The sequence below is a fragment of the Crinia signifera genome, chromosome 2, assembly GCF_055691185.1.
Source record: "Crinia signifera chromosome 2, ASM5569118v1, whole genome shotgun sequence".
Classification (NCBI taxonomy): Eukaryota; Metazoa; Chordata; class Amphibia; order Anura; family Myobatrachidae; genus Crinia; species Crinia signifera.
In genome coordinates this window covers 317871695-317895535 of record NC_139218.1, presented here as the reverse complement: position 1 = coordinate 317895535, position 23841 = coordinate 317871695, and the positions used below count along the sequence as shown (strand labels likewise).

Here is a 23841-nt window from a genome sequence, read left to right as displayed (position 1 = left end):
CTGTATTACATTTTTCATAACTCATTTTCAGCAAATAATGCAGTAATGTGCCTAAGGACTGGAGACTAGAAGAGGTAGTGCCAATATTCAAAATAGTAAAAAGAGGTGACCCAGCAATTATAGACCTGCGAGCTTTACATCAATAGTGGGTAAATTATTTGAGGGAATTTTAAGGGATGGTATTCAAAAATATTAGAGATCCATGGTATAATCAGTATTAACTGGTATAGGTTAGTGAAAAATCACTTTTATGAGGAAGTCAACGGCAACCTAGACAATAGAAATGCTGTAGGCGTGGTCTTCTTGGATTTTGCTAAGGCTTTTGATACCGTGCCACATAAGAGGTTGATAAATAAAATGGAGGATTTGGAACTAGGGGTAAAGATTTGTAGAGGGTAGGGAACTGGATGTGGAACAGAGAACAGAGAGCAGTTGTAAACGGTGCAGTGTCAAGTATGATACCAGTTCTATGTGGAGTGCTACAGGGGTCGGTGCAAGGGCCCCTTTAATTAACATATTTATTAACGATATTGGGGTGGGTATTCTCAGCAAAGTTATCATCTTTGCTGATGACACAAAACTGAGCAGAGTTATTAGAACAATAGAAAAGAGTGGGCAAAAAATTGGAAAATGAGGTTCAATGTGGACAAATGCAAGGTAGGGGGTGTTGGCAGACACAACAAATATTTTTAAAATAAGGTTGGACAAACATCTATTGGGTAAAAACATCCAGGGATTCAAATAACCCATCATAATCTGTCTTAAAATAAATCAGAAAACACAACACATAATAAGGGATGTAGCAAATGGATCATACACACTAACCAAGGTTGAACTCGATGGACGCACCTCTTTATTCAATATTAACTACTATGTAGCTATGTAACATTTACATATCTGACCTTCAGTTTTCTGCAGGACCAATTTGCTCCACACATGCATACTGTCTCTCATGCCTCCAACATTTTGTCCTTGCTGTTCCACACCTTTTGCAATTCTTTCCCTTTCCCAGACTCTCCACCTCTCTTCAAAACTTCAAACAGGCTCTCAAGACCGACTACTTTTTCAATGCCATCCAGTTTTCATCCTTACCCTCTGTCCCATGCTCAATTTCTTTTTTTTTTAAATCGTTTTTATTTGCTTTTACAGATTGACATACTTATCATACAGCAATACATGAAATCAGGCATAACAATACATTAAGCTCTAATATAAGTACATTACATTATCCTGGTGTAGCTAGTTTCTTCCCTTTTCCCATCCCTTCCCTTACTTTCCCTTCCCTTTTCCTTCTTATTTGGCCCCCTGTCTGCCCTTTTCCGGCCCTCCACCTTTTTCCCCTCTTTCCCTGAGCTCTATCGTCTGCGTGTTTTTTTCCCTCGTTACACCGTCCCAATCAGAAACCCTCCTTCCTTTGGTATGTTAATACTATGTTCTCTAGAACTGTGCGACTAAATCTGGCCAGCAGCCATTTATTTATTTCGGCCTCTAGAGTTCGTATAGGGTTGGTAACCTCGTGTGTAAATAAGGGGGGGCAGTAAAGGTAAAGAAAGTGGGGGAGGGATAGCAAGTTAAGATTGAATGCAGAACCAAGGCGCACTATAAACGTTAGATCACCGTTCACATAGCCTAATCTAGATATCTCTATGTAGAGTTGGCTAATAGCGTACACCTGAGCATGGTCCAGTTTGCGTCGCCCTCTCCACTCCAAGTAAGGCCAATAGCCAAATATATCCATAAGGGGGGGACAATATAATTAAAAAGGGCAAGGGGCGACGAGATACGATTGAGATAAAAGAGATAGCGCACTGTAGTCCTTAAATCATTATTCCCGTGGCATGAACTGGATTTCTGTTTGTATAATTCACTAACCACATGCCACTGAGTATCTGCTGGATTGCCCCGACCTATCGCATTTATATCTTGTAGGTAACTTCATTTATCAGCAAGGAGGGGCAACTCAGTCAAATAGGATGGGTAAAGGATAACGAGACAAGACCAAAAATAAACAGAAGTACACTTTAGACTTTGAATCCTCCTTCCTATGGCCTGATCTAAGTATCTCGATGTAGAGTTATCTAGTAACCCATAGCTGGGCGTCTACTGGGTCCCATGCTCAATTTCTATGCCATCTTTTTTAGTCATCAGTCTACCCCTCCCCTTAAGAATGTAAACTTATTTTATGAGCTGAGCCATCTTCCCTCATAATCTCCTTTATTACTATAATCTATTCCGTATTCCCTTCAATGCCATCTAACCTTTGGTTGCTGCCGCCCTGCTGCATATTTAAGTGTTTTTGTCACTAATGCAACAATGTTTATATATCGAGTTCTTGTAGCACAATTTGTTTTACCACAAAAAAAGAAGTAGGAGAAGAATAGAAACATAGGCAGGGGCGTAGGGAGGGTGGAGACAGCGGAGCACAAGCTCCAGGTGCAGAAAGGTTACAGGGCGCCAGAGCCGTGCACCGCTGGCTCCCCCGCGCTGCTCCCCCCCATCTGCCGATCGCTCCCCACTGTTAGATTATTCCTCTCTGGTGGCTTCAGGTCGGGACTGCAGACACTGTCTGGGAGGAGGAGGAGAGTTGGGGCCAGCTACTTCCTGTGCTGCGTGTGTGCGAGTCTCTGCTGGCTGCGTGACCCTGGTATGTACCAGAGGGGATGGTGATATGTACCGGGGGGAAGGGCTGCCACTAGATATTGTGGATATCTGGGGCTTGCCCCCCCCCCCCCCCCAAAAAAAAATCAAACAACAAAGCAGGCACTTCCTCACCTTGTTGTCACCTGCAGGAGCATCTCCCTGGTGCAGCGATAGCAGGGATGGCGCCACTGTGCGGTGCTGCCGGGTCTCTGATATGGTATTGGTGTCCTCCAGCTGGCTGGTGTCCTCACGGCATGTCCTGCTGCCCAATGCCCGCCGCACTGCCTGCTTTAATGTCCGAGGCAGACAGCGGGCGACATGCGCTGCTGGGACATAGAACTGGGCTCCGGCCAGGGGGCTGATGTGCTGTGCGACGGGCTGCAGACAAAGCGCGGCCTGCCGATGTGATGGGGATTGGAGGCCGCTGGCCAGAGGGTAGGGCCTGGGGGAAGAGGCAGAGGGGTGCTCCTGTCAGAACAGCCGGGCGCAGGACACTTGTCCCCATAGACCCCCCCCTGTCTGCGGCCCTGCCGTGGTGCCCTGCGGTGTAATGTGGCAACTCAGGGTGTGCGTGCAGGAGGATATACTGGGGTGACCTGGGATGTGCATGCAGTTGTATGTACTGGGGTGACCCGGGATGTTGGTGTGGAGTATGTACTGGGGTGCGTGACCTGGTATGTGCGTGCGGAGGTATATACTGGGATGTGAGGGGGGGCGCGAAACATGACCTTGCTCCAGGCACCGTGGCACCTAGCTACACCACTGAACATAGGGGGAACTTTACTAAGAAAAATTCGTAAAAAATCGTATTTTCATAGTAAAAAAACGATTTGTGAGGGGGGGGGGGCACGCCGTTTTTTAAATTTATTTATTTTTGCTATTTTTTACACATTGCAGCCTGCACGGATCTGACTGATCCGTGCAGACTGGCTAGACAAATTCATATTAGTGGCCGTATATATGAATGTCGTATTTGACTACTTTGTAAATTCCCCTCCAGAACACGAATTTGCATACGGCTGTTTCAGCTGTACGCATTCGTATTCATTCATATTAAGAATACGAATACGAAATATCGTATTCTTAGTAAATTTCCCCCATAGTCTGGAAAATCAAGACCCAAGCAAGGCCCAACACGAATGAGAGCTGAGTACTGGATGAGGATTATTGGTTCATTAGATGTATGCTTGTGCGGAAGGGAACTCCCTCATCTATCGGAAAATTAAATAATCATTTAAACATCAGCTATTCACAGCATTCATAAACATGTATGTAAGTAGTTCTGGAATTTGCACAATGCTAATCCTATATTATTCCCATTTTCATTCCAAAAGTGTTGATCTCTGACAGATGTTGAGATGCAACAATCAAAAGTGAAGTTACCTGCTGAACTGCATAAGAGATGTGAAGTCAATCATCCCGGTATTAATGTCAATTTTACCCCCACCTTGTCAATCACTCATTGTTGTCACTGGATGACTGATTTATGGATTACATGTATTTTCATATAACTTTCCTAACTACTTTGCTTTACCTTTCTGTATCATCAGATAACCACTAACTTGCAATGCTGTGTAATATTCTCACGCTGCTCAGTACTGCATTGCATATTAGACGTATGCTCAGAGAGCAACACTGTGTCAATTCTAAGGGCAATGAAAATAAACAACTCACTGAGTATTTAAAGACATACAGTAGATGAACACACAGGAGAATGCCATATATACAGAGCCTACTGTAGTGTGTTTCTAGTGGCCCTACATCTTCTGTTAGGTGGCGATCTGTGCACCAGCATGTCAAAGCAATGTGTGTGTGTATATATATATATATATATATATATATATATATATATAAGTGAAGATGTAGAGGGCGCTGTTGAAATTCCCACCACCTTATTTAGTGCTCAGGTTTCAAGCAAATTGACAGAATGAAAAATTCAATAATATTTATTTAAAATAAATGTATAACATATACAAATTAGGTTTCTTGTGAACCGCATGGAAACAACCCGACGCGTTTCGTCTCCGAAGAGACTTCCTCAGGGGTACACAGAAGTATGCGGTATGGAGAGTTTAAAAACCAGTCTTTAAAATTCTTTGGAAATTTCAGAAACAATACGGAATGATTCCGATGTTGATGGGCCTTCAATAAGGACCCTAAAGCAAGACAGGGCGCTGGAAAAAGGGAGGATTGTACCAGAATTTGGTGAATGCAAGTGAACTCTCCTACACCTTATCCATTCTGATAAGGTGTAGGAGAGTTCACTTGCATTCACCAAATTCTGGTACAATCCTCCCTTTTTCCAGCGCCCTGTCTTGCTTTAGGGTCCTTATTGAAGGCCCATCAACATCGGAATCATTCCGTATTGTTTCTGAAATTTCCAAAGAATTTTAAAGACTGGTTTTTAAACTCTCCATACCGCATACTTCTGTGTACCCCTGAGGAAGTCTCTTCGGAGACGAAACGCGTCGGGTTGTTTCCATGCGGTTCACAAGAAACCTAATTTGTATATGTTATACATTTATTTTAAATAAATATTATTTAATTTTTCATTCTGTCAATTTGCTTGAAACCTGAGCACTAAATAAGGTGGTGGGAATTTCAACAGCGCCCTCTACATCTTCACTTGCATCTTTCCCTTCATCTCCCACTAACAGGGGGGATTTTGTAGAGGTAGTCGCTATACAGTATTGGAAGCGCATTCAGGGTCAAACCCCCACGTATATATATATATATATATATATATATATATATATATATATAGTGTTCATTCTAGCACCCGCTATCTTTGAAAACCCATGCAGTTTCTCTTCCCTGCCTGGGGTGTCGCTGTCTGCTGTGGTGTTTCTAGCACAGGTCTGGTTTGCATATCAGTGCTGATATACATACCACACTGTTCTAGAAGCACTACAGCAGACAGCGACACCCCAGGCAGGGAAGAGGAACTGCATGGGTTTTCAAAGATAGCGGGTGCTAGAATGAACACTATATATATCTATATATATTTTCACACACACATTGCTTTGACATGCTCCTTTTTATGTCGGTAAGACCGAATGACAATTCAAGGAGAGAATGACCATGCACTGTTCGGCCATTCGTGTGGCATTACAGAAAGGTACAAGCGAACAGCCTGTGGCTCGCCATTTCGCACAGATAGATATATATATATATATATAACTACAGGTTGGTGCGGCCCGACACTCACCGCTATGATTCAGCTGCCCTGGTGCCCTTCCACAAGTCAGTATGAAGAATCAAGAAAAAGGCTGGCACTCCGGGGTCTTTTCAAACGTGCTGTATTGATGGCAAAAAATTACCAACGTTTCGGGGGTGGTCCCCCTTTGTCAAGGTGCGTGGTTGCAACCATCCTTGTGTCTTTTCCTGTAATTCTGTCACTTTATGCTAATTGGACTACATTGCCCTTTCCCTGGTGTCATGGGAGAATTTGGAAATATATCCATTTCATTAATAAAACCTAAATACATAAGCAGATTTGGGGCCTTATTCTGGTCGATGCGTACTTTCCCGAACTCTTTCGGATGGCGTTTTTTATCCGTCTGCACATGCGTAGGCAACGCTATGCGCATGTGCCACGCAAGGTCTCCGTACTTGTTCTCGCTAATACCGTACAGAAATGTGCACCGCATTCACTCTGGAGATATGGGCGTATTATGGGGGTCATTCGGAAGTACACAGGGGCGTAGTTTCAAAGTGGGCTAAACTTGGCGTAAACATGGGCGTACACGAGGGAGTGCACTAATTCTGGTACGCGTACATTCGGACAGCACACCGAATGCACACGAACAAAAAGGCAGGAAATATGCGGTCTTCATAAGCAAGTATTGCTTTGCGGACACCACTCGGTCATGCGCTAGGCATTCGGATCGCCCAATCAGTACGGCCGCACCTCAACCAATGTCAGCTGAACACAATACAATCCACTCCTTTACTCATTACTCATTAATTACACTCTTGTCATTGCTTCAATTGGAACCATTGCAGCTTAAATGGACCATTACTAAACACACAAATATATGCTTCATTTTTTACACACATTTACACTGCAAGCAATGGACAGAACTTCCTATCACTAATATAAATATACATGTCACTTGTACATTTACCAATAAAACCACACATTTGGGGATCAAAATATAAATTTATTAGACTAAGGTCAAACACAAAATTGAAAAAGCATATTGTTTGACACATGCAACAAATTAAAGGTACCATACCAGGAATGTAGAAAAATAAATAAAAATAAAACAATGTATTATAAGTGGGTCATGTAACAGATTTCGGAGTTCAGATAATAGTGGTGAGTTTTGCGGAAATACACCGCATCGGTGCGTACGGGCACATTCCCGTCGGTTCTGACGCGGTAAGACCGTGCAGACGCTGTAAGACCGTGGAGAATATGTGTGTGTCCACCGCACACGCAAGGTTTGGATGTCGTCCGTAAACACGCCCTCTTCTTAAAGTGTGAGTCCGTCCGAATGCGGAGGACCAGTTGCCGTTTCTTCATACCATGTCCGCACAGCGTGGCGTGCGGACTGCTCCGAAATAATTCGGAAATTTACGCACCAACCAGAATAACCTCCTAAGAGAAGAGGGGGCCCGAATGCAGGCTCTGTGTGGTCCCTCCGCTCTCCATTAGCGACCGCAGCGATTTAGCCTCTGGTTTATTGACAGAGTCTACTGTGCATGTGCAGGTCTCAATTAAAATTTCATCTGTGCCTTATTCCATAAAACATATCTACTGTGCATGTGCTAATCACCGGGAAAATGGCCATGGAACCATTTTTATGTTGATTTATGTCACCAGTGCCAGCCATCCCGGGACTCCCGAAGGGAAAATGATATGGGTGCAAGGTGTGCATGTCTGTGACATCTCACTGTAGTGTTCTCAGGAGCTGATTGAGATGGAAAAACAGCCTGATAAATTCTGGAAGAAGCCCTTATGGAGGCCTGATTCAGATTTGGACACAGTTGCAACCATCCTTGTGTCTTTTCCTGTAATTCTGTCACTTTTATGCTAATTTGACTACATTGCCCTTTCCCTGGTGTCATGGGAGAATTAGGAAGTGGCCATGAAAAACTTCCAAAAAGTGTTCCACTTACATCACCAGCCTGCTATCTTCTACCCCCTAACACAGGCATGTCAAAACTTTGGCCCTCCATCTGTTGTGAAACTACACATCCCAGCATGCCTGGCCATAGTTTTAGCATTCCCTAATAGCAAAAGTGTGGCAAGGCATGATGGGACTTATAGTTTTACAACAGCTGGAGGCCCATAGTTTGGACATGCCTGCCCTAACACAACCACAACCGTATGCCACGGTCTATCCCTAACACACCCACACCACCAATCTGTTACCACAGGCAGGCCCGCATTAGCTTTGGCCCACTGGTAATCTTCCCTGTGGCTTCTATTGCCATTCTGCCCCGAATGTTCTATTGTATCTGTAGCAGAGTGCAGCCAGTACTACATCAACTTAAATTGGGGCACATGCGGGTTTAAGTGCAAGCTGGTTGTTCTATTCTCACAATAATTGCCCAAATACATATTTGAATAAAAATCTGCAATAGGATCATGTTTATCTGGGTGCTTGGCTTCATAGCCACCATCATTAGCAGACTGCTCATGTACCAGTCTTATCCCTGGTACACATCTCAATGCAACTTTTGTTTCCAGTGCACTTAGCCTACAGGAGAACCCAGTCATGCCTCTTAGGTTGCAAGCGATGTGTCACTTTTGTGTACGATGCATCACCTGTATTTGCAAATGCTTGGTCCTGGAGTATACACAAAGCGAAGGCACGCAATGTGCTTGTTCAGCTCTGCATCAACTCAATTATGTGTGCATTTGTCAGATGATCAATCACAACTCGGAAAAGATTAAAATTAGCATCCTATTTATCGTTAAGTAAAATCATAGAGAACCCCAAAGGTATATTTAGGTTTTGTTATGATCTCTATACACTGCTAGGTGGAATTTTGCCATACTGTACATCTTGAAAGAAATTAATCCCATTGAAATCTATTGCAGTGTATTCTTTGATTCCTTTGATGCAATTGTTTTGTCCTGTAATTGTCCTAGTTTTGCCAAGGTACTTAGAACCCTTAAGGAAAATAGGAATATTATGAAGTCAATTACATGATATATATCAAACAAAATAAATCCCATGAAGAGAAGAAAGATTTTTTTATCTGTAAATCTGGGAACATAATGGGTGTGTCTAACAGAGAAGCAGAACCAGTATACAGCTGCTATATACCTTGCATTGTACTACAACTCATGGTAAGTCCTGCCATATATATCTAGGTTGCTTAATGTACCTATTGACAGGGCCGGACTGGCCGTCTGGCACTCCTGGCAAATGCCAGAGGGGCTGATGGCCGGGTGGGCTGTTTCTTGCCACAAGGTGGAGGCTCTGCCTCCCATTTGGAGAGAGCTGCTGGACTCGCAGTGAGTCCAGAGGCTCTCTTTGTGCACCGCAGGGGTCCAGAAGAGAGGGGGGCATCACATGATGCTACTCCCCTCTCTCCTGCAAGCCAGGAGAAACAGCGCACGCATGGACGATTTGACGGCCCAATCCAGGGTTGCCTATGGAGACATATATGAGATTAGTAGGTGGCAGGATCTTGGTGTACTTCCTGCAGGTTAGTTATTATTAATAACATCCAAATGTATGACCCATTATAGGGACTCTCATTGTTTAGAGTTAGGCCACTTTTCTATAGTGTCTGTGAGGCTTCCAGTGTTGCAGGAGAAGCTACTGGGTGACGGGATTTACTCAGTGTTATTATTTCTGACCTACCCCAGCAATTTACAGTTAATCTCAGCAAACTTGCAGGGGTTAGGGCTATGATGTGCATTTCATGCTTTCCTATGCGCCTGGATCTCATGGAGATAAGGGTGGAAATGTAATAGGGTGAGAGAACCAGAAAGTGAGAGATTTGGTAAGAAATCTACAGTTTTTTAAAGCGGCAATCATTTACAGTGCAAAACCAGTTTCATTTTGCAGTGTAAATGATTGCCACTTTAAAAGAACAGGAGATTGCTTACCAAATCTCTCACTTTCTGGTTCTCTCACCCCATCACATTTCACCACAGATCTCTAAAGTAGACTTAGCGCACGTGCCATGAAGTGGCAATGATTTATCATATACTGGAAAGTGCAAATGTGAATCTTGTGACTGCATTTTATTTACTAACATAATGTAGCTTTTCTCATTAGTAAATGGTGGTGTGCTGGGGTATTGTTTATGTATTTCTAGCTAACCCCTCCTTGCAGGCACCTGTTTATGCTTATTAGTTGATTTGATATAAGATAACTAAATAGTTTAAATTGTTTTGGTTTTGTTGTTTTTAGATATATGTCATGACCTTATTTGCCTGACCATCTGCAGTGTTACGCAGTACACTGTGTCTATTTATAATAGTGCACACTTGCCTACTTTTGAAAACTAGTTTCAGGGAGATTATAGTTGGTAGTAGAATTTTGCACAGCGCCCCATTGAGGGAGCGTGTCATGCTCCTCCCAAAGGGCGTGACTAGTTCCAAATATGGAGAGATTGTGAAAAGAGATTGTGAACGTCGCACCTAGAAGCGTAGGTGTGTACTGCTACATCTGAGAAATACAAATGTAATACAAATGTAGATGAGCCCCAGAGCAGGTAGTAAGAGCTACTATACTTGCTAAAGTGTTGGGAAATGGTGCTGATGATTCAATGTAAATGTATCTATCTCTCATTCCTTTTTCCCCCCAAAATGTAACAGTGTAATGTGGGCTAGGTGAAATGAGGGAGATTGCTAGACTAATGCGGGAGAGAGGGAGATTGCTGTTATTTCAGGGAGTCTCCTGCAGAATGCAGGAGGGTAGGCAGCTATGTTTACTGTCAGGTGGGCATTTTGCAATATACAGTACAAGGAATGCTGCATATTGTGCATATTTCCCTTTTTTCATTTACTTTGTAATATATATAATATAATTTACTACAGTAGATTGCACGTATTCTTCTGTTTATTTAATGTATTTTTGTCCTTGTTTGGTTCCCTAAAAATAAGAGCTGTATGTTATTAACAGCAAATGACAATTTTCCATACTTGGGGGCTGATGGAGGGATGAATGCAAGCAGGCTATTTTGCACAGTCGCGCGCATCTCAGGCATACTTCACAACAGAGTCGGCATAACTGGAGTGTAATGGTTAGTCCCCACGCTGAGATAGGGTGTGCCAATGGAATTGCATGTTTTCAGATCGCTCTTTGGCATCAAGGTGCGGGTTTCATGTTGGTGATGACTGCTATGAAACAGGTGAATGTATGGCGGCAGTGTGGCCGTATCAATGCTTGTACATAAATAAATAATTTATGTACAATATTGGCCAACTCACCGTCAGCTCTGCTTCCACCCCATAGTGTATATGTATTGGTAATTAAAGGAAATTTTAGTAAAAAAAAATGTTCAATAAAAGAATTTAACAAAAGCAATTGCTTACTCTTGTCAGACATTCAGACCCGATTCAGACCTGCTGGCTAGGCAGCGTATGGGGCTAGCAGGTATACTCCGCCCCACCGAACACACGTCCCCCCGCCCCCACTGAGCAAATCCTCATACTACCATGCAAGCAGATGTGTACGTTTACAACTCCGCCCACCATCAAATAATTATTCCTCCCTTCGTAGATAAAAGTAAGTCTATACTTACTTTTATCCTGGACGGAAATGGTCAAGATGAGGGCGAGCGCTGATGTCATGTGACGTCATCCGCCCGCCCCAAGCAGGCATGAAAATGATGCATTCACAGGTGTCCGCCCAGCAGTTCAATGGGCGTGCCAATCTTTTTCATGAGCATTCCCATAAAAGGCTGGGCAGACCCCAGCAACCACCTCTTGTCCGGGGGGTTGCACATGCCCATATTTGCGCATTGCGCATGCACAAACCCCGCAGCCTGCATACCTCCCAACTGTCACGCTTACCCCGGGAACGTCCCGATATTCGGAGACATTCCCGCGTCCCGCCCGGGGCCGCCATTGTCCCGCGGTGGGGGGGACAGTTGGGAGCCCCCCCAGCTTGCCGAGAATAGACGCTGACGAGCGGCGAAAACGGGGGCATGGCCGGAGTTCGAGTAACCCCGTGAGGCCATGCCCCCTTTTCTCGAGGCCGCGCCCCCTTTTCAAAAGTTGGGAGGTATGAGCCTGGGTAGCAAACTCTGACCTCAGGTCTGAATCTCCCCTATAGTCCAGGCAAGCAGTGAGTCTAGCTGCTGTTATGAGAGAATATTTATCATTAAATATTTGTGGATTATTCCCTGAAAACATTTTTGTACCTGCAAATATTTAAAAAACAAAACAAAAACCGAGATGTACCATTCTTGACAGGATCCGCATCTGTAAGTATAAGTCCTATGGCACTGCAAAGCTGGCGGATATACTGTACCAAGCTCTGAAATGCTTTGCCTCAAAAGTGATTTTTTAGGTATTTTTCAAATTTGGCTGAAAAGAATTTTCATCTGCATTAAATATGTGGATTGTGATAAATCTGCTTCTATAACACTTTAAGATACAACACCCAAAATGCTTTGCAGAACAGTTCTAAGATTTTATTTTGTTAAAATACAGTATGTTACTTTCAAAGTGCACCGAGAATTACAGCTGCTGCATGCTATATAACTATTATAATAAATTGATTCAAATTTTTTGTTTTGTTTTTTTATGTTCACAGATTACTCAAAAGAGACAAATGGTGAATGATAGACGTCCCTTGCCAAGGAGCGAAGGATTGACAATCTCATAGAGAACACTTGTAAAAAGTTAAAGTTTAAGAATAATGCCGCCGGACTTTCAGCTGTAACCCAAAAATTACCCTGCAGCCAATTCCACATTTCTTTTTCATAGTTAGACCCCAAATATGTCAGAGACTGTTGATGACAAGCTTTTATTACAGAGCAAGTGATGAAATGCAAGTGTGGCTGTGATAAATGGAAGATTGGTCTGAATTCCAGCAATTTTCCTCCTAATCCATGAATGTATTGCCTCCCTGTTTGTCAGTAGCTCATAAATCTACATAGAAAATGCTATGAAATTCTGATGCGGTTGCATGAGGCAAATGCTGCTTAACAGCCATCGCACCACTTTGCACAACTCACAACTGGAAATTTTGTTAACATCCGACCTCAGAGGTGGTTGAACAGAGCCAGACTGCCACACTTAAAATACATGATTGAAGATGGCATTGTTTAAATTGTACATTAAGGGGTTGATCCTATTAGGTGCGGGTGAGTCACACTCGCAAATCATCATGGCACCGGGTGCACTTTACGACATACTCAACTCGCTTAAAAGTGCTCATACCTCCATAGGGTTGTGAGCAATTTTAAGCAAATTCTGCCCAGCGAAGGGTGCGAGATCGGCTTAATTTGGGTGCCGTTTCCAGCTTTTAAACAGCACCCGAACGGCACCTCGCACCCTTTGGCGCTAATAGAATCGACACTAAGTGTAAATCAGGAGTAAGTGCACTGCAGTCTGAAAGGGAGAACTACACTTACCAGCATAACTTGCCAGCTACTCCAAAAACACAATGACCTAAAAATACACTATTCAATGACATGGGTTAGAGGGGGTTCTAAGAACGCCAAGCATGCTGGGACTTCTAGGGGTAAATTTACTAAGATTGGAGTTCTATTGAATTGGGATGTTGCCCATAGCAACCAATCAGATTCTATCTATTTTTTTCTAGAATGTGCTAAATAAATAAGAATTCAAATCGGATTGGTTGCTATGCATCTTCAGTCGAACTCCCATCTTAGCAAATTTACCCCATAAGGTGCATACACACTGGGTGTTTTTACCCAGCATGTATGCACAGCGATGATCGCTAAAATCAATGGGTTGAAAACTGCTCAGTGCATACACTTCCCAGCGATTTTTGCCACTGTGAGGAGCTTTCCATAGCAGGACGCTATGGAAATCCATTCAGTCAGCCGGTAAAACCAGCAGATGAACGGTGGCCACCAGCGATGGTGCAGGAGCACACACTGCTCATCGCCTGGCCATACTCACTGGGCGGCTTTTGAGCTGAAAGCTGCTCCAACAACAAAACTGAGCTGCTTTCAACTCAAAATTGCCCAGTGTGTATGGGCCTTGTTTTGCAATAGCTAGAGAGCTACAGTTGGACTACAGCTTGTGGAGCTAAAGTATCCTGGTATTTTACAATATTATCAAACAGTGAAGAACCCGCCTTTAATTCTAAACACATCTATTCTATTCTATGGAGATGCTTAAGCACATCCAAATGTCGGTAAAGTTTATTGTGATCCTTAAGATGCTCTCAATAATCAAACTACCCCTAGTCTTTGTTATTTTGTAGATTTCCCATTGAGCCAATCATCGGATGATATGGTGCTGAACACTTCCTGCTAGGCAGGTGACTCGTTGCGTATCAGGAGCGGCACAGACATGCCGTCACAGCACCCAGCACCTTTACATAACAGCTCATCATGATGGATGCCAAATGATCTCTGCTCATAAATATTCATCTGCTTGTCATAAAGCAGGAGAACAAACCTACATTTTTACTTTCTGTACAAAGAACATATACAGTAGTTACCGTAGCTTGAATATTTTGAGTGTGAATAATGTCTGCTACATATCTTAAACACTTCAGGCCTTATCAGAGATAATGGACAGGTTGCAACTATGTTTCCGATGCTGAGTTTCACACAGGGCCATTAGGAGGGGTGTACATGCAGTGCTGTCACCCTAGGGTACAGGATCCTGGGGCTCTAACCATTGCTACCCTATGGCCCCTGCATCTGGCTAGCAAATACCCCCCAAAAGTCCCGCTTATATCACGTATACATCCCGTTTTTTTAGGATGTTCCCGCATCCCTCGGCGGGGGGCACACCTTTTGCTAGGCCACACCCCCAAAAATTTGGCTCGCACTGTCCCACGGCGCTAGAATCAAATGTTGGGAGGTATGGGCTAGTGGGGTACCTAGAATAGTACCCAGCAGCCAGTAATGCTGCTTCAGTGCTGAGGGGTGCTACGCCATGCATCTGTATGTAGCAGTATGTAGAGCTTCCTGGTGGGAAGTTCATCCATTTATACTGCTGGAGGCTCTGCCCAATCAAGTCATTGTAAATATTTTGGGGAGAAGCCAGAGTGCAGTAAGGTGGGTTCATGTAAACAGGTGCAGACCCACACAGAGATGCATGTACGTTATTTCACAAAGAGAACTCCAGCACCAGATTAGATAAATAGATTTTGGACTGTCCTTAATCCAGTCTTTTTTATTATTGTATATTTGGGATTAGTACCCTTTATTAATTTTTGTTTGTAGAGGTGCTACCCTTAACTTTGAATAAGATCCACAACCACACAAGAAAAGAAAGTATTGTTGGGTGCACTAGACATCTCTGTATCTAAATAAAATTGTACCAACTACAATAAAATAAAAGAATATCAATGATATGATACTTGCCCGTGCTGCAAATTTGCAGCCCTGCGATCGGGTCTGAATGGGGCCCTTAGCCACATGCACAGAGTACATGCTAATATGTTGGATCTGGGGCCAGATGTATTAAGCTTCAAAAAGTGATAAAATGGATAGTGATAAACAGCCAGCCAATCAGCTCCTAACTGCCATTTTACAGGCTGGGTTTGAAAAATGACAGGTAGGAGCTGATTGGCTGGTTGGTTATTACTCTCCTATTTATCACTTTTTGAAGCTTGATACATCTGGCCCTTTTTCTTTTCAGTCAACCTACAGTATGTGATTTCTTACCTGATGAGAAAGTATGTGGGAGAGTGGGATTTGGGCCTCACAGCAGATTTGTCCTCCAAAATCTGGACACTTGTGTGTGATAGATTAGACTTGCTGTTTCATACTCTATAGGACATATTACTGTAGTCTTCAGAATTTATGCAACTATTCAACTACGGTTCCAAGTGTGTAGGTACCCCACTGTCTTAGACTAGCATTCCCTGACCTGTGTCCTTGTATACTTCAGCTCCCATTCACCAAGTCTCACGACAGTCATTTCACATAATGACAACATTGGAGCCATGGATTCTCATGGTAATTATACACAATCCTTGTCCTGTGAACTAACCCACATTCTTGCTTTCCATGACAAAGCACCTGTTCTGATGTAGCTGCCACTGCATTGAATAGGATGTCACTGTCCTTGGTGTACTAGTTCCATGGGGAGTTAGAAGTTGTCATGACTTTTAACACAGAACAAAGGCTCTGTCAGCCATACTATACAAATTGATAAACTATTTATTAACCCAGTCCATTATCCTAAAGATTTTAATTAATACCCTTCCTCCTTATTTTATTATTTGGTTATTTTTAGCTGATCTAAAAGTGAAACTACGTAATACAAACAGGTTTACTAGGGGCATGCTTGCCTACAGGATGTGGTATGAGTGCCCGACAATCGGGATCCCGGCAGTCAGTATACCGACATCGGAATCCCAACTCTGACAGGGGGATGAGCGCAAAGAAGCCCCTTGTGGGTTTGCTGTGCTTGCCACGCTGCGGGCTCGGTGGCTCAGTGGCTCGCTTTGCTCACCACAGGTTCTATTCTCCCTCTATGGGGGTCGTGGAGCCCCACAAAGGAGAATAGCCCCTGTCAGTTGGGACCCCCCTGTCAGAGCACCGACAGTCGGGATTCCGATGTCGGTATACTGTCAGGATCCCAATTGTCGGGCATTCACCTGGCACCCCTAGCCTACCATCTACTGAGTTGGGCAAATCTCCAACCTTCTTCCCGCACCCCCCTCAGTATTCAGAAACAAATTCCGCCAAGAAGGTGGTGAAAAAGGGGCAACAGCAGGGACAGAGCACCGAAGAGCTCCAGAAGAGTAGAGAAGATGCAGAGGGAGCCAGAAGCGGCTACGGAAGATGGCGGTTCTGAGAAAAGCTCTGGCGGCCTCTGAAGAGGCCAGAAGAGAAGAAGCAGCGCCGCCTCTGGCGATGATGGACCAGTGGCAGAAGAAAGAAGATGGCACCCGGAGAGGAATCCGGGGGGTGGCATGCAAAACAGCTAATGAAGCTCCCCCCCCCCCCCGCAGCCTCTCCCAACAGAGATTTACGCCCTCTGTCACCTACCACCTTCCCTAGATGACCAGGTGATTGGGTGCTAGGCACGTGGACACAGTGAGGCCCTCTTGCCCAGTGGCCAAGTGATTGGTGGGCCCTCCAGGCCCAGGGGTACACATAGCCAAGTCCTCCAGGCCTGTAACCCCCACATCCAGGCCTGAGGCCCCAATAGCTTGGTACTAGGCCGAATGCCCCCCATAAACTGGCCCCTCCTGGCCCGAGGCCCTCACAGCCGGACATTAAGCCCATGGGCTCCAATAGTCGGGCAGTAGGACACATAGCAAGACATTAGGCATGGGAGCAGTTAGGAGACTGTGCCCCTTCTCATTATATACCTTCTCATTATATATTAGGCCCAAGTCACCTCATCCTGACCCCATTAGGTGGGCACTAGGCCTGAGGCTGCAATTCAGGCATTAGGCCTGCAGGTGATTAGGGGCACTAGGCCCAGTACTGTAACCCACATATTGTAGTAAGAGTGTGCCTGAGCATTAGGCTCATTGAAAGAGTTACCTGGTGTAATTTTTGGAGTGTGAACAGGATGTCGGGCTGTCACCTTTCCAGGCTTACCAGCAGGTGGAGGAGTGGACTAGTTTCTTGTGGGTGGTTGGGGTTAAGAGATAGACAGGTTGTGCGGGTGTCACCTCTCCGGTCCCCAATTAGGTTTAGCGGGAATGTTTAGGTGCGTTTGTGAGATGGTCAGCTCTAGATAGGTACAGTAGGGAAGTGTATGACAGAAGATAGAGATTTAAAGCGCAGTTCAGTCACTTGATCTTGCACTGTTATGCTGAATTTTGTTTCCCATGCAAGGAAGAAATTGTTGTAGAGCTATTAGTTTGTGGGACACCACACACACTTTGTCAGTTTGAGCGCTTAGTGATGTAGTTTAGTTAGTTGTGCCACACTAGTTAGCGTTAGGCCCTGCACGGTGGTGATGTCATTTCCCCCAATATAGGGACCTGTAAAAGGAGAAGCGTATACTGTAAGTGCTGGTGAGTTTCATCTCTTTTTGTTGGTCCTTTGTGTATCTGTCTCTGCCTATCTCCCTTTCTTCTGGGCAGACCATGAACCCTACACGTTGAGTTTTTACCAGGTGCCAATAGGTGTTAATTAGGGCAATAGGAGTTAATGAGGCCAATAGTGCCAAGGATGACCTTCACGTAAGGCCAAAGTTTGCTTTGAAGACACATTGCAGGACGGAGAGCGCATTGGTCTATGTCTAGGAAGGTCAGTACTCACCTTCTTTCCTTCCTCCTAGATCCTCCTGTCCGGTTGCAGGCGAGTTACCAGGATCGTGGTTTGTCACGTCCACAATGTGAGCGGGTGCGGCACCAGGTAAGTGGTTCAGCTACACCTGCACTGCAGCAGACAACACACCGCCCACTGACCCCCTTACATGTGCACACACAGCTATGCAGGTACCCTATACATATGTCTATGTATTGATGACTATAGTGAAAAATGTAAGTTGTGCATACACATAGCAAGCAATACGATTAAGTTTGCATTCAGGCACACACACACAGCAGAACATATAGTTTCCCCATCAGATAAACTGCCAAAATTCCTGACAGTTTCGATCGTGTGTTCTTTGCCTGAACTCGCAGGGAGACTGCCTAAAAATTCCCCCATGGCTCTGCACCCACAGGGGGTTAAATGAGTATAACCACTCCAAGAATGCTACTGTTGGTGGAGGAAGGGAGGAGGAAGCTGGGTGGAGAGGATCATACAGCTCATAAACTTGCAAAGCTGTCTTTCCAAACCACAGTCATACACCTCTATACACACACTTGTCACCAGAGACCTTATATAGATTACACTACAGACTGCTGGATCAAAGTATAGGTTCCCCACACAGTGAGAATAATGGAATACAGCAAGGACATATACAGTATTCAAAGAAACCTATATATCAGCAATATTTGCTGTGGTCAAACTATTTCATACAACAAATCTGTATCACTTTGTCCACAACTCTATTGTACCTTACTTTGTATGTATAAAGTAACTAAAATATGCATTGTACCCTGGAATTTACAATAGTGGATATTTGTGCTGGCAGGGACATGTACCCTAAACACATGCTAACACTCCCATCATATCCCTTTCAGCATACCTGCCTACTTTTTTTCACTCCTCTCCAGGAGAAGCCGGAGATGAGTGAGATAGGGAGGCGGGACGAGGCTATGTGTCAGGGGCGAGATGACCTCACCAATCCCCACCCCCATGACAGTCAACCTCATCAATTTGTGGGTCTGCAGATTGGGGGAGGGGCTAAAATTACACAAATTTACGCAATTCATGTCATTTTAGCCCAGTCCTCTCCGCGCAGACCTGCGAAATTGGGGATTTTATGCAGCGGGAAAGGGGGAGCGGGGGATGTGGAGGTGATGTCGGAGACTTGCCCACCTTCACGAGGGGGCTGGGAGGGGGACCTGATTTGGGGGAGCCGGCCCGACGTCCGCAAGCCACGCTCATGAGTTTCCGGCTTTGTTCAGAAACCCATGCGCGGCCAAACACAGGAATCTGGCGTCGGATTCTCGTGAGACGCAGAGTCTATAAAAGCTTGGCGTCTGAAGAATTCGGCGTCATTTCACAGTTACGCTTCCAGCTGCGTACAGTTCTGCAGTAGGGTCTCGGCATTGTGCAGACTAGAGGGGTGTTTTGTCAGTGTGCAGAGGGGTGTTGTGCAGAGGGGTGCAGTGCAGTGCAGTCAGTGCAGAGGGGTGCAGTTCAGTGCAGACAGAGGGGTGTTGTGCTTGTGCAGTGCAAACTTCAGAGGGGTTTGTTCTGTGCAGACTCAGAGGAGTGTTGTGCGGGGCAGAGGGTTATTGGGTTATTGTGCAGTGCAGAGGGGTTTGTGCAGTGCAGAGGGGCGTTGTGCAGTGCAGACTCCAGTGGGGTTTGTGCTGTGCAGAGGGGTTTGTGGCAGTGCAGTGCAGAGCCAGAGGGGTTTGTGCAGTGCAGAGGGGTTTGTGCTGGGTTATATATATATATATATATATATATACTCAGGGGCGGATTGGTACAGATATCCGGGCCGGGAAAATTTTGGAGCAGCCTAGGGTGGGGGGGGGGGGCATGCGCTCGCGCTGCTGTCCAGGGGGGAGGGGTTGGGGGTGCTGGCGCTGCTGTCCAGAGGGGGTTGGGGGTGCTCGCGCTGCTGTCCAGGGGGGGTTGGGGGTGCTCATGCAGCTGCCCCGGGGGGTGTGTGTGTGTGTGGGGGGGTGGTCAGCTAACACTCACCACACGGCCGCAGGGTCTCCTTGTCCTGGGCAGCAGCCATCACCACTGCCCCAGCAAAGAGCAGGCTGGCCAGGATGATGCACTGTCTGCGCCACACCAGGCCTCCGTTCAGCTATGCTATGGCAGCGCTGGCAGGCGGGGTCAGTGGCGTAAGTTCATTCCAGTTGCCCGGAGGCAAGACATTTATTGGTCCCCCCCCCCCCCACACACACACACACACGACCCTATATATCCTTGTATAAATTATATATTTCTGTTCAGATAGATAGATAGATAGATAGATAGAGAACACACACACACACATATATATATATATATATAGCAGGGTTGCCGACCCTCCCAGAATTTCCGGGAGTCTCCCGAAAATCGGGTCCCCCCTCCCGGCCCCCGGAAGGGTGGGCAACCCTCCCGGATTCAGGGGGCACCCCCGCTGTCCCCCGGATCGCGGCATTAAAATGCCGCAATCCTCGGGTCTCAGAGGAGGGGGCGGAACTAAAATGACACAATCGTGTCATTTTAGCCCCGCCCCCTCCACGGAGATACGTAAATTTACTGGTTTAGCCTCATGGGGGTGGGGCTTAGTGATGTCACGCTTTAGCCCCACCCCCTGAGCGGCTGCTGAAACTCACCTCTCCGGTCTTCTCCCGGAGAGGAGAATAACAAAGTCGGCAACCCTGATATATAGCCACAGAAGCAATATAGTTGGCTTTTAAATAACTGATTTAAACTTCCAGGGGGAGAAGAGGTGCCCCTTGGGAGCAGGAGCCCGGCGGCAGATGACTCCATTGCCTCCCAGAGTTCTGCCTCTGGGCGGGGTGCCTGCCAGCGCTGCCAGCGCTGCTGCTACCACTGTGCTGGAGACAGCACAGTGCCGACATAGATGAATGTCGGGCCGGGGTGACATCCTGCTGGAACTGTCTGCCCGCTCCAGGTCCCCGCCGGCGCAGACAGGTGGAAATCTGGACTGGCCCACCGGGAAATGGCCCGGTTTCCCGGCGGGCCAATCCGCCCCTGTATATACTTAATTATATTTTAGTAATTGTACTGGTCGTGTGTTACGCAGGCTGTCAGTCAGTGTAGTGGGGTACAGTAGTACACAGGCAGGCTGTCAGTCAGCTTTTTATTTTTCATTTTTTTTTCATTGTGGTGTGTGGTGTACTGCACTGCAATCCAATACACCATATACTACTGTCAGAAGCCAAGAATATGGAACATAGAAAATGCACCATAAACCAGGGTTGCCCACTATTACAGTCTCTTCTCCGGTAGAAGCCCGGAGAGGAGACTGAGCAGAACTGCGGGGGTCAAGGCCTGATATTGGCATCATTAAGCCCCGCCCCAGTCCGGAAAAATACTGTGATTCGCAGGTCTCCGGTGAAGGGGCAGGGCTAAAATGATGTCATTTAGCCCCGCCCCTCCTGAAAAGCAGTGAATCGTGGTATTTAAACAACAGGACAAGAGTGATTGGGTGGGCACATGGGAAACCGTGAGGTTTGCCCACTTTTGTGTGGGGCCGGGAGAAGGGAGGACCCAATCTCCAGGACCCTCCCGGGAGGGTAGGCAACCCTGTCATAAACACATACTTAATGGCACATATGTACTGCCTTTCAAACACATCTGTACAGTAATTTATGCGGGGAGGATGGATCTAAAACTAAATACACATGTTAAGGTTTTTATGTGGGAATCACAGATGCACAAATCATGAAAGCAAATACTGTTGTTCGAAAGCCCCGAATGGGCCAACCCAGCTTTTTGGCTGTGCAATGTGCTTCAGCAAAATCGCTCAGCACATATTGCGATGCACATGGGGATGCTGTGTGCTGAGCGATCGCGCTGAGCGGGGCTTTGCCTGTTTTCAGTTATCTAGGGAAAGTCAGTGCAAGCTGGTCAGATTGCTTAGAAAAGGGGCTGAAATGGCCCGTGTGTATGCCCCTTAAGGAATTAAAAATAATACTAAATAATCTCTGTTTGCAAAATAATAGTAATGTTAGGTTTTTTTTTAACTGCAATTAGTGTAAATACAATGTACTGTAGTTACAAAAGAAAACCCTCTCCTACCAGGCGTCATGTCAGTCAGTGTACATTCCTGTGTCAAAGAACCTTTTGTCACCTGTCACATGATGCTGTGCATGGGAGGAGCTCTACATTAATGAAAGACAAATACAAAGCACCAATGGTCAGAAATCTCTGTGGTAATACATTGTTTTATGGTAAATAGGAATATGGTACAGCTTGGTGCAGGTTCATAAACAAAATGTGAGTTGTTAGGATTTAAAACAACATTTATTGGCAAGAGAGAGAGAGAGAGAGTCCGCCCACAGCACAGCCGTGCACAGACGGAGTCAGCAACCGACAATGGGGAGTGGCGTTCACATGAGCATACGCCACCGTGCTCGGACAGATCTCAGCCTTTTACACCGACATCTGGCATACATATGAGCGTACGCCACCGTGCTCGGACGGATCTCAGCCTTTTTCGCTCGGAGACTCAGGGTGTCCATGAGCATAAGACATTTAACAAACATTGCAAGTAGAAAAGGTGACCCAAAAACACATTGTTGGTGTTAGACGTGATAGATGTGCGAAAATAATACCCCTTTCACACAGAAAATGAAATACCCGGGTGAAGCAGTTCCACCCGGGAATTTCATTAAATACACGGGTCCTTTTTCTGTGTGAAAGGGCACACCCGTGTCGTAAATCCCGTGTCTCCGACAAGGGAAATGACCAGGGTCGATGACACGGGATTTATGACCCGTGTTGACCCTTTCACACAGAAGAATTACCCGTGTTATTCAGCAAATTACCAGGTAGAAATTTTCAACCCGGTAATTTTGTTCTTCTGTGTGAAGGGGGGTCAGGCTGCTCCCGGCAAATTGACACGGCATTTGAAATGCCGTGTATTTGCCGGGATTTTCAGACTTTTCTGTCTGAAAGGGGTATAAGTAATGTGACTTGTATGTTTGTGTTGCAGTGAAACAGTTGACACATGTCGACTCCTATGATTTGTGGATCCTGTTTTTAAAATATGGAAAACACACTTGCATTAAGGGTGTAGATGTATACAAAATAAATAAATGGTACATATTGAAACATGTGTAATTGGATTAATACTACATAAAAATAAACAAACCTTTAAATGGTGAGAAGTGTAGAAAGAGAACCTTCCAAGTATTTCAGGGCTGCGTCTGGCTTGCAGGTACTGACATGAGGCATTTCACTTAATAGGCTGCAGCATTGGTTAATATTGTAGTCAGGTGTATGCCATTTAATTGTAATTGGCGTTAATTAGCAGAGCAGGGTGTCCGCACTCAGGCGGAAACTCTAAAGCCCTGTACACACAGGGGAGATATATTGCTCAGCCATATATTGCTGAGCAATATATGGCTGAGCAATATATTGCTCAGTTTCTCCTTTTGGTCGCTGATGAAAAAGAAACTGCCGGGGGAGCCTGGCAGTGGTAATCAGCTGGTCGCAGGAGCATCGTGGGCAATATGGTCGCTTAGCGACCATATTTCCCGCGATATTGTACAAAATCGCCCCCGTGTGTATGCACCTTTAGAGTGGTATTGAGCACTCTTTGGCGCCCGACTGTTTTTGCCCAAAAATGCACTGTGCGCTCGCCGAGCAAGGCGGTTGTCCCTCCTTGCAGTTTGAGTGCACACCCCTGTATACGCCCAGTTTTGCCCACTTTTCTGGCCTCTCTCATAAAGACGCCCACATCACACCCACTGTGACCGTGCGATAGCGGACAGGATTTTTTGCTCGGAAAGGTCCGTTCGCGCGCGGTGTACTATCGCCGCATATGCGCATAGCGAATGGTACGCATGCGAAGTT

General features: G+C 45.5%; 1 protein-coding gene across 2 annotated transcripts in view; it reads right to left on the bottom strand.

Annotated features, from left to right (window-relative positions):
- The window catches only part of WNT10B (Wnt family member 10B), a 178764-nt gene that overhangs the window by 103637 nt on the left and 51286 nt on the right, over positions 1-23841 (bottom strand). The window lies entirely within an intron of this gene.